This window comes from Alligator sinensis, unplaced genomic scaffold (assembly GCF_000455745.1).
Source record: "Alligator sinensis unplaced genomic scaffold, ASM45574v1 scaffold772_1, whole genome shotgun sequence".
Classification (NCBI taxonomy): domain Eukaryota; kingdom Metazoa; phylum Chordata; order Crocodylia; family Alligatoridae; genus Alligator; species Alligator sinensis.
Genome location: NW_005842695.1, coordinates 750,002 through 761,895, shown reverse-complemented (window position 1 = coordinate 761,895; position 11,894 = coordinate 750,002). Strand labels below are relative to the sequence as shown.

At 41.0% G+C, this 11,894-nt stretch overlaps 1 protein-coding gene across 3 annotated transcripts in view; it reads right to left on the bottom strand.

Moving 5' to 3' along the window:
* Nucleotides 1–11,894, bottom strand: part of GNA12 (G protein subunit alpha 12) — a 57,429-nt gene that overhangs the window by 25,662 nt on the left and 19,873 nt on the right. The window lies entirely within an intron of this gene.

Here is an 11,894-nt window from a genome sequence, read left to right as displayed (position 1 = left end):
TCATAAATAATATGTTATTTATTTTTTTTTGGGGGGGGGGGGGGTGTCAAGAGGGAGGGGAAGGGAAATGCAGCTACAGTCTCAAAATCCTAATGTAGTTCTTCAGTCTCAGCAGAAGTGCTGGACCATGTGCTGCTGTGAGAATCACGCTGCAGCCGCATGAAGAAAGATCCAGCACTGGTACAGTAGGCAAGCTTGAAGTTCATAGAGTTGCCCAGCCCTTTGCAACGGTCCTTAGAAGTAGGCTACAAAGACAAACTTATTCTTGAAAAGGAGCAAAAGTCAGTAAGAGTAAGAAGGAATACTACGACTGGAAGTACTGTTGCACACCAACACCCCCCCCAAAGAAAACATGCAACTTGCAGAAACATGCAGAATGGGACTCTTTCCAGAGTCATGTCCAACTGGGTGACATATGGAGTAAATCCTCCTGGGAAACATACAGTGCCCAGGAAGTGTGGCATCAGGAACTTCCCAGTGCGGCAGCCTCGTCTCCTGCAATGCCACACTTCCTGATCATGCTAGATTTCCAGGAGGACTTGTTCTAAATGTTACACAAGCTTAAACTCCAGACCTTTACAAAGGACAGTAGCAAGACTTATTTCTTTAAAGTAATTTTTTTTTTTTTTTTTTTTTTTTTTTTTTTTAATAACTGCCTGCAAATAAAGTGCTATTTCTACATCACAAGTCTCATAAAAAATACTACCAATGGCTTGCTGCTCTGGGCACAAGCTACAGTGCTCAGCCAATAGCTATGGCTCTGACACAAGAGACTCGGCCCTTGCAGTTTGCTGAGTAGACATAAGCAGCAGCCATCTTGGCACCTGCATGACATGTGTAGTGTCCCCAAGCCTGCTTATTTTCCAGCAAAGAAAGCAGCTTCCCTGCTTCAAATATGCACCCTAATTTTAGGGAGCTTATTGTCAGGTAATTGCTACATGTGAGAAGATAATGGTATGTTTCAGAGAAGTATGGCCATCATGTTGCAAGACTCAAATCATGGCCACACATTCCCTAGGTGCGATTTTTCTGACAAACTTCACTTTGATCATACCAAAAAATCAAAAGTAAAGACTCGGTGGCCCTTGGCAAGCCAGAAGCAAAAATACCCATCTGGGATCACAACTCTGCAAGGCTTTTCACCTTCAAGAACCTACAACCTAAGCAGAAGCGGCAAAGCTTTACACTTGAACCCTTTGGAAGCTACACATAAAAGTTACCATCTAGCTTGAATACCCCTGAACGATTACTGGTATCCCCCATTCCCTATGCACTATTTTAAAAAACAATTAAATTTCCCTGGGATACTTTTACATGTAAATTTACTAAGTGGCCTCTGCTAGTGCAGGGAACAGTCACATTGGCGAAGGACAGACAATCAAAAAAGCCCGAGCCTGAACTGATTCAATCTTTGCCGGTTAGTTTAATCTGCAGAGATTGAACCAATTTGCAAGTAGATAGACATTCACTTTTGATTCAGGAAATGCAGGCACATGCCTGCAGTGGCTCAGGCTAGAAGCCGGGAGGGGGGGGTGCTAGTGCAAGCCCTCTCTTCCATTCTACACTGCTGAGCAGAGGCGAGGTGTGGCTGGGCCCCAGCAGGATGCTCTGATTAGGAAGGGGTTTAAACCCCCACCCTAGTCTGCACAGTCCCCAGCCAGGGTGCGCCTGGAAGGGGAGGGGGAAGCAGCCCTCACCAGGCTCCCCTCCACCCCCCGCTTGCTTCTCAAGGGGCAGGAGTGTTGCCAGACCCTGGCCCCCAGCTAGCACTCTGAGACAAAGGGGGGTGGGGAGAAGGTAGGACTGCTTGTGTGGAATGCGTGCATCCGTTGATGATACTGAGCGTTTCCAATTTCCCTCTCCCTGCTTCTTCATGCTGTCTGCAGCAAGCTGACTGCACTCTTAGTCCCATGCATTGCAAACCAGGTCATTACTCACACCACTATGTCCCCTGTTGAGCAATGTCAGATTGCGGCCTTTGAAGCTAACCAGCACAGAGCTTACTAGAACACAAAGCTCATCAGCCCAGCAAGAAAACAAAAGCTTCTCTCATTATTTCAAGATCTTCTTAAACAGCTTTTTCCAAAGCATTTGTAAGGAAGAATGGAGGGACATTATCAGCTGACCTGCTGATTAATTCCAAAAAGCCTTAAGTGGACATCATTTGGTCTGCCTTTGTTCCAATGAAATTGGACACACACACACACACACACACACACACACACACACACACCCCCTCTCAGCATTAGCTAGCATGGGGGTGATGTGACCGTGACCAGATGCCAGCTGGGGTCCATGTCGCTGGGGGTCTGTGCTGTGGGAGAGGGGAGGGAGGCAGGGAATCCCAGCTTGAGCAGCAAGTAGAGGGGGGAGGTGGCAGCCAGGCAAACCCTGCTCTGCCTGCAGTCTCTGTCAGAGCTCTGGCTAGGGAGCAGAGGAGTGGGGCCAGCCCTGCTCTCTGGAGCAGACAGCCCAGCCCGGGGCTGAAAAGCTTGCTGGGAAGCTGGGGGACTCCGATTTAATTTAAACCAGGAAGGAGTCTAGGACAGAAGTTCCATAAACCAGTTTGACGAAAATCAGTTAGAGTCTGATACTACATTTAACTAGGTTTATTTTAAGCCAGTTTAGGCCATTCTGAAACTGGTTTAATGTGCACTGAACTTCTGTTTTGTTACAGATTTAAACCAATTTCTGATCACTTAAACCGGTTTGTGTGTAACTTCTGTCCCTAGCCATTAAGATTGTTCAGCTAATTAAGCAGTTCCATGTTGCATGTGCTCCAATTTGGGAGCCAGGACAGAAGCTTTCTATCCACAGGAAAAGTACTGCACCAGTATTTCATAACCTGTCTGGACTTCAGCTAATTTTCAGCAGAGTTATTTTCAATCCTGCAAGATCTCTCTCCACGATTCTGCACAGCACACATGGTAGAAGCGAGATGCCTAAACCAAGAGTTCTTTTCTTTGTAACAGGCAATATGCAGAAGTTTGTACAAAGTGGCCAGGGGCCCCTCGACTCTGAAGCCTCCTCTCCATCATCTTGAGCCTAAATCTCAAGAAGCTGCAGGACATACTAGAAGGAGAACTTAAGGCTATTCTTGGGGTGGCTGAGTAAGTGCTGGCAACAGCTGAAGAAATATGCTACTAAAAGGAACTCTTCTGTTAGCGCTGCACCGGTTTGCTGAACTCACTTCATGATTATTCTTAAATAATAAATATGTTGGGAGGTTGTTGAATGTCAGCATTTGATTTCTACAGATGCTAATTGGCAAAGCTGGTCAATAATCACAGTAGTCTATGCAACGGTTTGCAGTTTTATTTTGTCTAAAGATACTTGGAAACAGAACACAAGTGAAGACTTTCAATCACTGCTTCCCCAAACATACCAAAAAAGTATTTTCACTTCAAAGTTCATATTTGTAGGATTTTTGTGCAAAAAGCCTTCCTGGGCTGTCTTAGAGGCAGCGTGATCAAGCCAGAAACTCCAAATATTAGTACTACCTGCTACTGATCAGCCGCAATGCTCTACATTGTTATACGGGCAGTCCTCAACTTATAATGTTTCGAGTGACAACGTTTCGTACTTGCAACGTTTCTAAATTGACACCGTTTCAACTTTGTGATGTCATTTTTGACTTCACAACACTTGATCTGATGTGACACCATGACAGCGAACAAGTAGTTGTGTCACCCATCTCCCTGGAGAACATCTGTCCAAATTTCCTTAGACACTTTCTTAAAGAAAGCAGACAAGACTCCAGAAAAACTGCAGCCAAGACTCCCAAGAAGAATCTAGCCAAGAACCCTTCAAAAAGTCCAGCCAAGAACCCTTCAAAAAGTCCAGCAAACTCACCTCAAATAAGTACTTCCAAATCAATGTGACTGCTATTTACAATATAAATACATTAATATAGCTATATTACCCATCTATAAAATTGATCGAGTACAAAATTCTGGGTTCACCAAAAATAACCCAGGGTATTGGGCCTTAGCTCAAGAACCAATCCCCCGTTTATAACATTGTTTCCTATGGGGAAAAAAAAAAAAAATAAATCAGTTCCGAGTTACAACATTTTGACTTAAGACGCCATTTTCAGGAATCAATTGTGCTGTAAGTCTGAGACTACCTATATACAGATAAGTAGTTAACCAACTATAATTTCTGGGCAACTCATGAGACAAGCTAAGTAATGTCCATGGAAATACTGTGGTCTTGCAGACCCAGGAAAAGGGCTCAGAAACAAGATTTAAATTTAGCACAGGTTTAAATCCCACTCTGCAGTGGCCGGGACCACAAGCCATAGGTGCCATAGGTTAACCTGTTGGGGGGCAGATATGGTCTGCCAGTCCAGCAGTTGAACAGCCCTTATCTAGAGCATTTAATACCTTAATTGCTATGCAACTTTGGGCACATCACACCAGGAACCAAACTGAAGAGTAGTGGTACTTGACTCTACTCCATTTAGAACCCAAATATCATCTGCCAGGGATGCCTGAGAGAGATGCTATTCAGCATATAAGCTCTTCATAAACATGAAAGAAATGCTGAACTAAAATGCTTTGCTCAGCAGTTAGCATTCACATTTTAATTTCAGCTTCAGAGTTAACACCCCTTTAAATGAATAAGGGCAATTTACACCATTCTAAGCTACAGTTTTAGAGCTTTCTACAGACATGATAACAGGTTCATATTCTTCATGTTCTCATCACAGCTACCTGGGACAAAAAAAATTATAATAATTGAAAGCTTGTAGGAATACCATGGACTTTCACAAGAATGTGTCCCAAAGAGACATGGATGAAACTGTGCAGAACTTTGCCATAAACTGCAGTTTCAAAGTTCCACAAACTCCAAAAGACGTGGCAAATTCCAAAATAATTTTCCAATGAATGAATGATTGTCCACAGTCCTAATTAAAAATACTAAGCATGAAAAAAAAACAAACCCGCATTACTGGCACCTTGTCTACCAAGCTAAAACTCAGATCAATAGTAGCGTGGCTATCTCTCCTGCACATTTTTATCAGAATTGGTCACGTCACTATGGACTTACATAAAAATATAACGTAACTGGACTAAAAAAAAAATGCCAAAGCTACAGAATAAACAACATTACAAAGTTTCTTGTGTAAGTTTACAATCAAATAGTAGCTTGGAAAAGAGGAGTTTCTGCTAGCATTCAGCGCCTCTATGTTATCTGCTCTCTACAAAAGGCATCACATGGATATTTTCTTTAACAGCCTAAATACAATGAGCACAATGGAAAGTTTTCTCCAACCTTTGCAACCCTCACATCTCCTACTCTCAGACTGCTACATCACAGAAAAAAAAAATAATGTTGGCTTGCAAGAAGGAAATCTCTAGGTAGTAAAATTTTAGTGCAAGAAGGCTCCTCAATTGTGGTGAATTATGTTAACATAAAGAGTTACACAATAGTTGCATAAGAACCAAATGATTGCTCAAATTCTGATCTATGGACAACTGACTGCTGGTCAGTGCTGTGGTGCTTGCTCTTCCTCTCCCACACTTTCCAGATGCTTCCATAGGGTAGATGTTTCCACCGGCAAGCAAGTCAGTGCTGTTCCTTGTTCAAGGACAATTAGGATTGTTTGTTCACAGTAAGTGGTCCTGAATGGAAAAGTTAGCCCATAGCATAAAACATTTGTGGTCCATGTTACAAAAGAGGTCAAGAACCTTTGAAACAGATTCAAGTGAAACCTCATCCAAGACCACAGTTAAGGCAGATAACTCCAAGTTGTTTAAAAAGGGTGGTTGTGTATTCCTTGGTTAGGTTACAAACCATCAGATTTGAAATTAAAATCCAATTTACCACATGTTCTATACAATCAGTGTTTTCCAAATGAAGCACACTAGCTTTTATTTTAAGAAATAATTAATGGAGATGAAAAGTTCTCCAGTCTGAAGTTAGGTTGCTCACTATCGCTTTAATAGCGAGGCCTGATGTCCTGGGGTATAATTAACCCTGTCACTGACCAAAAATCAAGAGAGTCTCATTTTTCTTGTTTGACAAATGCTATGATATCTAGATGTGTTATGGACTTTGCCATATTATAACTAACTAGCCCACTTAGCTGAACTACGTTTTAGTTCATACCACACCTTGCATGTGCCAGTTTTGCAAAATTTTAGAAGGCACCCTATAGCCAACACCAGCATACAGGGCTGGCTGTTGCTAGTCTACCCATTGCTTTTTGGGCACAAGTGCAGAGGGATAAGAGGGGTGATTCCTGCTCATCTTTTTTTTCATAGGGAGAGAGAAGGTAGGTTCCAGGCCACCTCATTGCTGCTGCCATGATTTGTCATCATAACTAGTTCTTGGAGCAGGAAAAAGGAAAGAGTAAGCTGGCCAACACTTCCTGTGGCTACAGGAGAACTGTTATGCTGCAAAGCCTCACTAGTGCTCTTTTGCTATATCAGGGTTTCCCTGATGGTGTTTAGAGCCAGTGCTGTTACAAAGCAAGCAAAGTTATTCTCGTAACAGCCAAGTGCCATTCCTTTTACTTGAGAAAAGACAAGACTGAGCATATCCAAGGAAATTAGGGATATCAGATACTGAATCAGGTAACCTAGAGACCCTAAAGAGGAATGGAAGCATTTATCTGTCCTGGGACCGACCCCCACCCCGACCCACCTTTCTACCTTCCTCCGAACCTCTGCATTAAATTAAATATTTCACCATAACATTAGGCAAGCTGAAGACCCTGTATTCATAACACTTCCTACATCTAGGTCTCAACCTCCACATTTTGTGGTCTAGAAAGGGACACTTATTCATGGGAGCGGAAACTCAAGGGATGTTGGTACATAAATATGTCTGGACCGCTCATACCCTGGGCTCCAGCTGATGTTTCTTCACATGCTGAAACTAGCTCCTCAGTGTTGCTCACACTGGAAATACATGGAGTTTTATAAATTAATTGCAAGCTCCTTTGTATGTAGAAGTCCCGTCTCCTCCTGCTGGCAGGGGGAAAATTTAACCCAAGCATCTAGGCTTGCACTGAAGGCCTCAGAGAGAATAAATATTACAGGATAACTCCAGGAAATGTATTCCTTTCAAACATACAGACAGAAGATGTGTGGAGGGGGAGGGAAGTCATATACTGATTACAAAGGAATTCTTATTCTAGTAGCTAAAAAATGAGGACAGAGACCTGACAATGTAACCAAACAGACAATGAAGCTTTTGTCCCAAAACTACTTGCTTGCACACAAGGAACAGAGGAACTTTGGGGGTGGGGATGAGAAGAGAGCGAAGCTGGTAAGCCTGCTTTAGGGAGAGAGACAGAGAAGCAAACAAAATACTGCTATTGTAAAATCCACCCACTCAGTTCTGAAAGATTCAAAGACCCAGACGAGGATTTACAGCCAGCACTTTCATGCACAGAGTATGAAGCAGAAAGTCGTGGCAAATGCCTAGAGGCAGCTCCTGTAGTCCTACAGAAAAAGCTTTTAAATTATATTAGGTTATGGTCAGTTATTCTTTTGCCAACAAACTTTCCATTGCTAAACTTAAAATCTTTCATTATATTACAGCATTACAAAACGGTAGCATCTGTACACTAGAATTTTCAGGTAAAAGGTATTCAGCCAGTACACCATGTTGTCTTACAAGAAGAAGTGCTTTTTTTTTTTTTTTTTTTTTTTTTTTTTTTTTTTTTTTAAATAAAGGAGAGAGAATTCAAAGGAGAACTGAGCTACAACGTGGGTTGGAGGAGAGAGAGAGAGAGAGAGAGAAAAAACATAGGAGAGTAAAAACTAGAAAAAAAAAAACTATTACCAAAGCAACAAGTTCAAAAAAGCCTTTTCAGAAAAAAGAGAGGTAGTGTTCAGCTAGTAACGCCACTTCAAGAACAATTCCAAGTGCTAAGCAAAGTCTCCACTTGAAATCAAACATTGTTTAAAATCAGTCATAAGGCTTCATTTACACACAAAGTTGTACCAGTACAATGCCAGATGGTAAACAGATACAGGAGGCTGTGAACACCTACTTCAGGCCTATTTCAGTTAGTGATTTAAGTGAAACAGCAGTATCACTGGGGTTTGCACTGGATTTAGCCAAATCAGTTAGTGATGTCTTTAGTTGGAAAGGTTTAGCTCCTCAATTTAGATAAATGACACCTAGCTTTGAACTATTTGGACCTATTTAAGTAGCTATGCTCTAACTGAACCAACACAGAGATGCATAGGGACAAGCCCTAGACTATCATTTACAATATGGGATCAGATAAGGGTTTCTACTTTAGACTATTAGCTTGCTGAAAAAAACCAAACAGGCAGGAGTTGTTTTTTTTTTTTTTTTTTTTTTAAAGGGAATAGACGGCATATGTTGCTCCCTCTCCCCCTGCACTCAGCTTTTTATTGTAAGCCAATTAGTTTCGGCACTGCAGGAAGTTCATGGCCACAAGAATCGAGAGTGCATTCAAGGAGCAGGAGTTCTGAAAGAATTTGCTTAGTAACATCTTAATCTGAAAATTGTTACTTGCAGTCTTAAGAACATTTTATTCCATCTCCACCACAAAACATTTATAACACTCCAATGAAATAAGCTACAGTCTCATTCACATCTTACTGAATTATTCACAGCTTACTGAAATAAGCTACAATCTCATGTAAGGCTTTATTTCTGCTCTACCTGGGTGACATATCAGGCCCTACACATTCAAGATCAGGCCCAACTCAAAGTCGTGTCACCACAACTGTGAACAAAAGGTTGAGTTACAAGCAGTATTTTTTGTTGTAGGGTATAGTTACACGCTATTAAACAAGGAACAGTTGTGAGCTCACAACTTGGTTCAACTTTCTCTAGTATCCATAGCCTATTTTTCAAACATCAAATGAAAGCATGATTTAAGAACATTACCCTCTTCAACAGATGGCTGAAGTTCGGTGTCATTAGCATGCATTTCTGCCTTCTGTTTGCTTTGGCATTTCCTGTATAATCCTGTACTTGAAGTTGGAGACTACAGTTAAAGCCTTTATCATTGCAGAACACTCATTTTAATGACTTAGCCCTTTTCCAATTTGATACAATTTCCATACCAATCAGTAAAGCAAACGCAGGTAAGGGGGGGGGAAGTACTTTGTTCCCATCCTCTTCCTTGCCCATGCTGCTTACACACACCACAATAATTACCACACTGATGATATGTAATCACCACAGCCTGTCATCCTGACCTTCCCCTCATCTCTACTGGTTATATACAATTATATTTAGATTGCAGGTTCTCTGGGGCTGGGCACACTTTTTGGTTCGATGTTTGTGCTGTGCCTATCAATGTGATCTCAGACCATGGCTAGGGCTCGCAGGCATTATGATATGCAAGTTAAATTATTTTGTATTAACAGCTTTCTAGACTTCAGCCTTCTCTGTCTCAGCCTACACCTCAAATACTTAGTCCCACGTAACGTAAAGATCGCAAGGTTTTCCTTTTGCCATCTTGAGCCACATAAAAGGCTGAGCTTCCAATCCAACCACCACTGAACTGCTCAGGGGTTCAGAGTGTGTTCAAGTCTAAAAGGAGTTCCCGTTCTTCAGGGTCATGGCTAAGATGGTACTTTAGGAAAGCCAGTTTGCAAGTAATTTGATTTACTGGACACCTTCATGAAAAAAATTCTACCCTAAAATTAATCGATATTTATTTGCGAGTAAATCTATGCTTGCAACATAAGGTTGTTAGAACAGTTAATAAAAGCTTATACTAGCTAAATCAACCCTATTACTACTGGGAAATTTAGGTGTATTGGACAAGCACCCAATATTCTTTTAAGCACAAATCTCAGGCAATTCCAAAATATTGTGAAAAATAAAGCATATTTTTTCAGGAATGCAAAGAGACAAATTTATTTTATACCCATTTTAAAGAAGCCATTCCTGGTACGAGAATTTGTGAAGCTGTTTCAGCAACAACAAAATCTTACCGTCACGTTATGAAACTTGGCATCATGGAACCCACTAACTGTAAACTACAAACAGCCCCAAATTAAAAAACAAATTCTTACTGCTAGAACACAGAGCTAAACAGAAATCACTGTTTCATCTTGATAAAAGCTATTCCATCAATTCCAATAATTCCTTTGGATCCACAAGTGAGACAAATCCTTAAACTTCTTGAAATGGAATGCGCTTGACCTTCAGTGTTTATTTATGCCATTAGTTTTCATACGCTTTGCCAGAAACAAGACAGACAAGTTGAAGAATGGTATTGTATTTCTAAAGTCATTTAGAATTAAACAAAAAAAACCCTCACTCTTTTGGAAGAGAGCAGAGTAACAGGGTCACTTAACTTCCTTGTACGAATGTATTAACAAACATAACCGTACGCTCATTTGTCTAAACGAGAGAACACAGTACAGGGGAAGCAGCAGTAATTTCCGATTTTGCAAAGGACAACGCGCTTTAGTATTATACCCATTATAAACTAGATTATGGTGTTATACTGTATTACAGTATATGCTGTGGTTATATCTTAAGCACTATTGTGTACAAGGACCAAAATTCATTTGGACTTATTTCCTCCTTAAGTAACTATGAACTGATAGTGCAGACTTCCACCCACACAAAGTAACAGTCTCCCATTCCAGACCTTAAAAGTACACAAACTAATCTCAAATCTGCAGAACTACAATCCTAACCGGATGGAAGAGACAGTCACTTAGATCTCACGTTTAAATCTCAGATCACAACAGTACCAAGTGGGTTCTCTTACAATTTGAGCGCGATAAATTTCTCGTGGTGTAAAGCTCTGTATTTTACATCACCCCACGAAGCAATACTTACGGCTTGAAGGTTGATGGGTAAAATACCTAAAAGTCCCCTTTTTCCCCCCATTCTTTCAGAGATGAGGCAACAGTGATGTCTTGACAGCGGTGCTGTAAGAGACCGCAACCTGGAGTTCATTTTACTGGGCTCGCTTTTGCTTTTGGCAGCGCTTGGACACAAAATCGTTTCTCAACTGCAGAGAAGTGAATTCTTTTCTTCGAGTGCTTAACATGCTATTTATAGTGTGTTCCTTACCTTGCTGCTATCTTGAAACACTAAAGTAGCCTTTTAAGCCCAATTATAGATTCACAACCTCTCCTTTCAATTAATAAAAGAAATATTAGTGTGAAGTAATACAGTGAGTAACATGAAGCATAAGCACCAGTTATGTAAACTGCTTAGCTTCTGTGCCTGAATGACTGGTCAGATTTTAATTAGCATACCAGTGTTTGAACTTGAATAGATATCCAAGTCTTAAAAACACAGTGAGTGAACAACAAAATGTCCAGCCAAGCAAAAAAAGGATTAGAGTCCCTCAAAGATCTCCTCATTGTCTGGGGTGGCATGGAGGCGTTGAGAGAGGAAAATATAAAGGTACTATCAGCTGCTTATGAGGTCAAAGAGTGAGGGTACGTGTACGTGTTTGAAGAACAGTCACATTCCCCCACCAGAAATGTTCTCTTCTATTATGCATGTATAGTCTATCATGCATTGCGATTTGAACTCATTTCTGTTCCAAGGAGGAGAGGAGGGAACACATTTAAGTTTTTATTTTTAGGCTGATTGCCATCCTTAAGTTGCCACTCCAAAATGTAACTCACAGATATAATAATGAAAAGGAACAGTCAAAGAAGAAACAACTTGGAAGGAAACTGCATTCATTTCCAGAGACTTACTCTGCAAACAGGAATAGACTGCCAGCATCAATACAGTGTGAGCTGGCAAAACTGGGAAGTTACAAGCAAGTGTGCATTAATCAGTGACCTACTATGCAGAAATCTACAAAGCAGCTCAATTTTTAGTTCAAGACAATCCCTGCCTTTTTTGGTTTCTCTTGTTGCTCTAGTTTATCCAGTTGCGTGCACTTACTTATTCCACTCCCTCTGACATGCAGT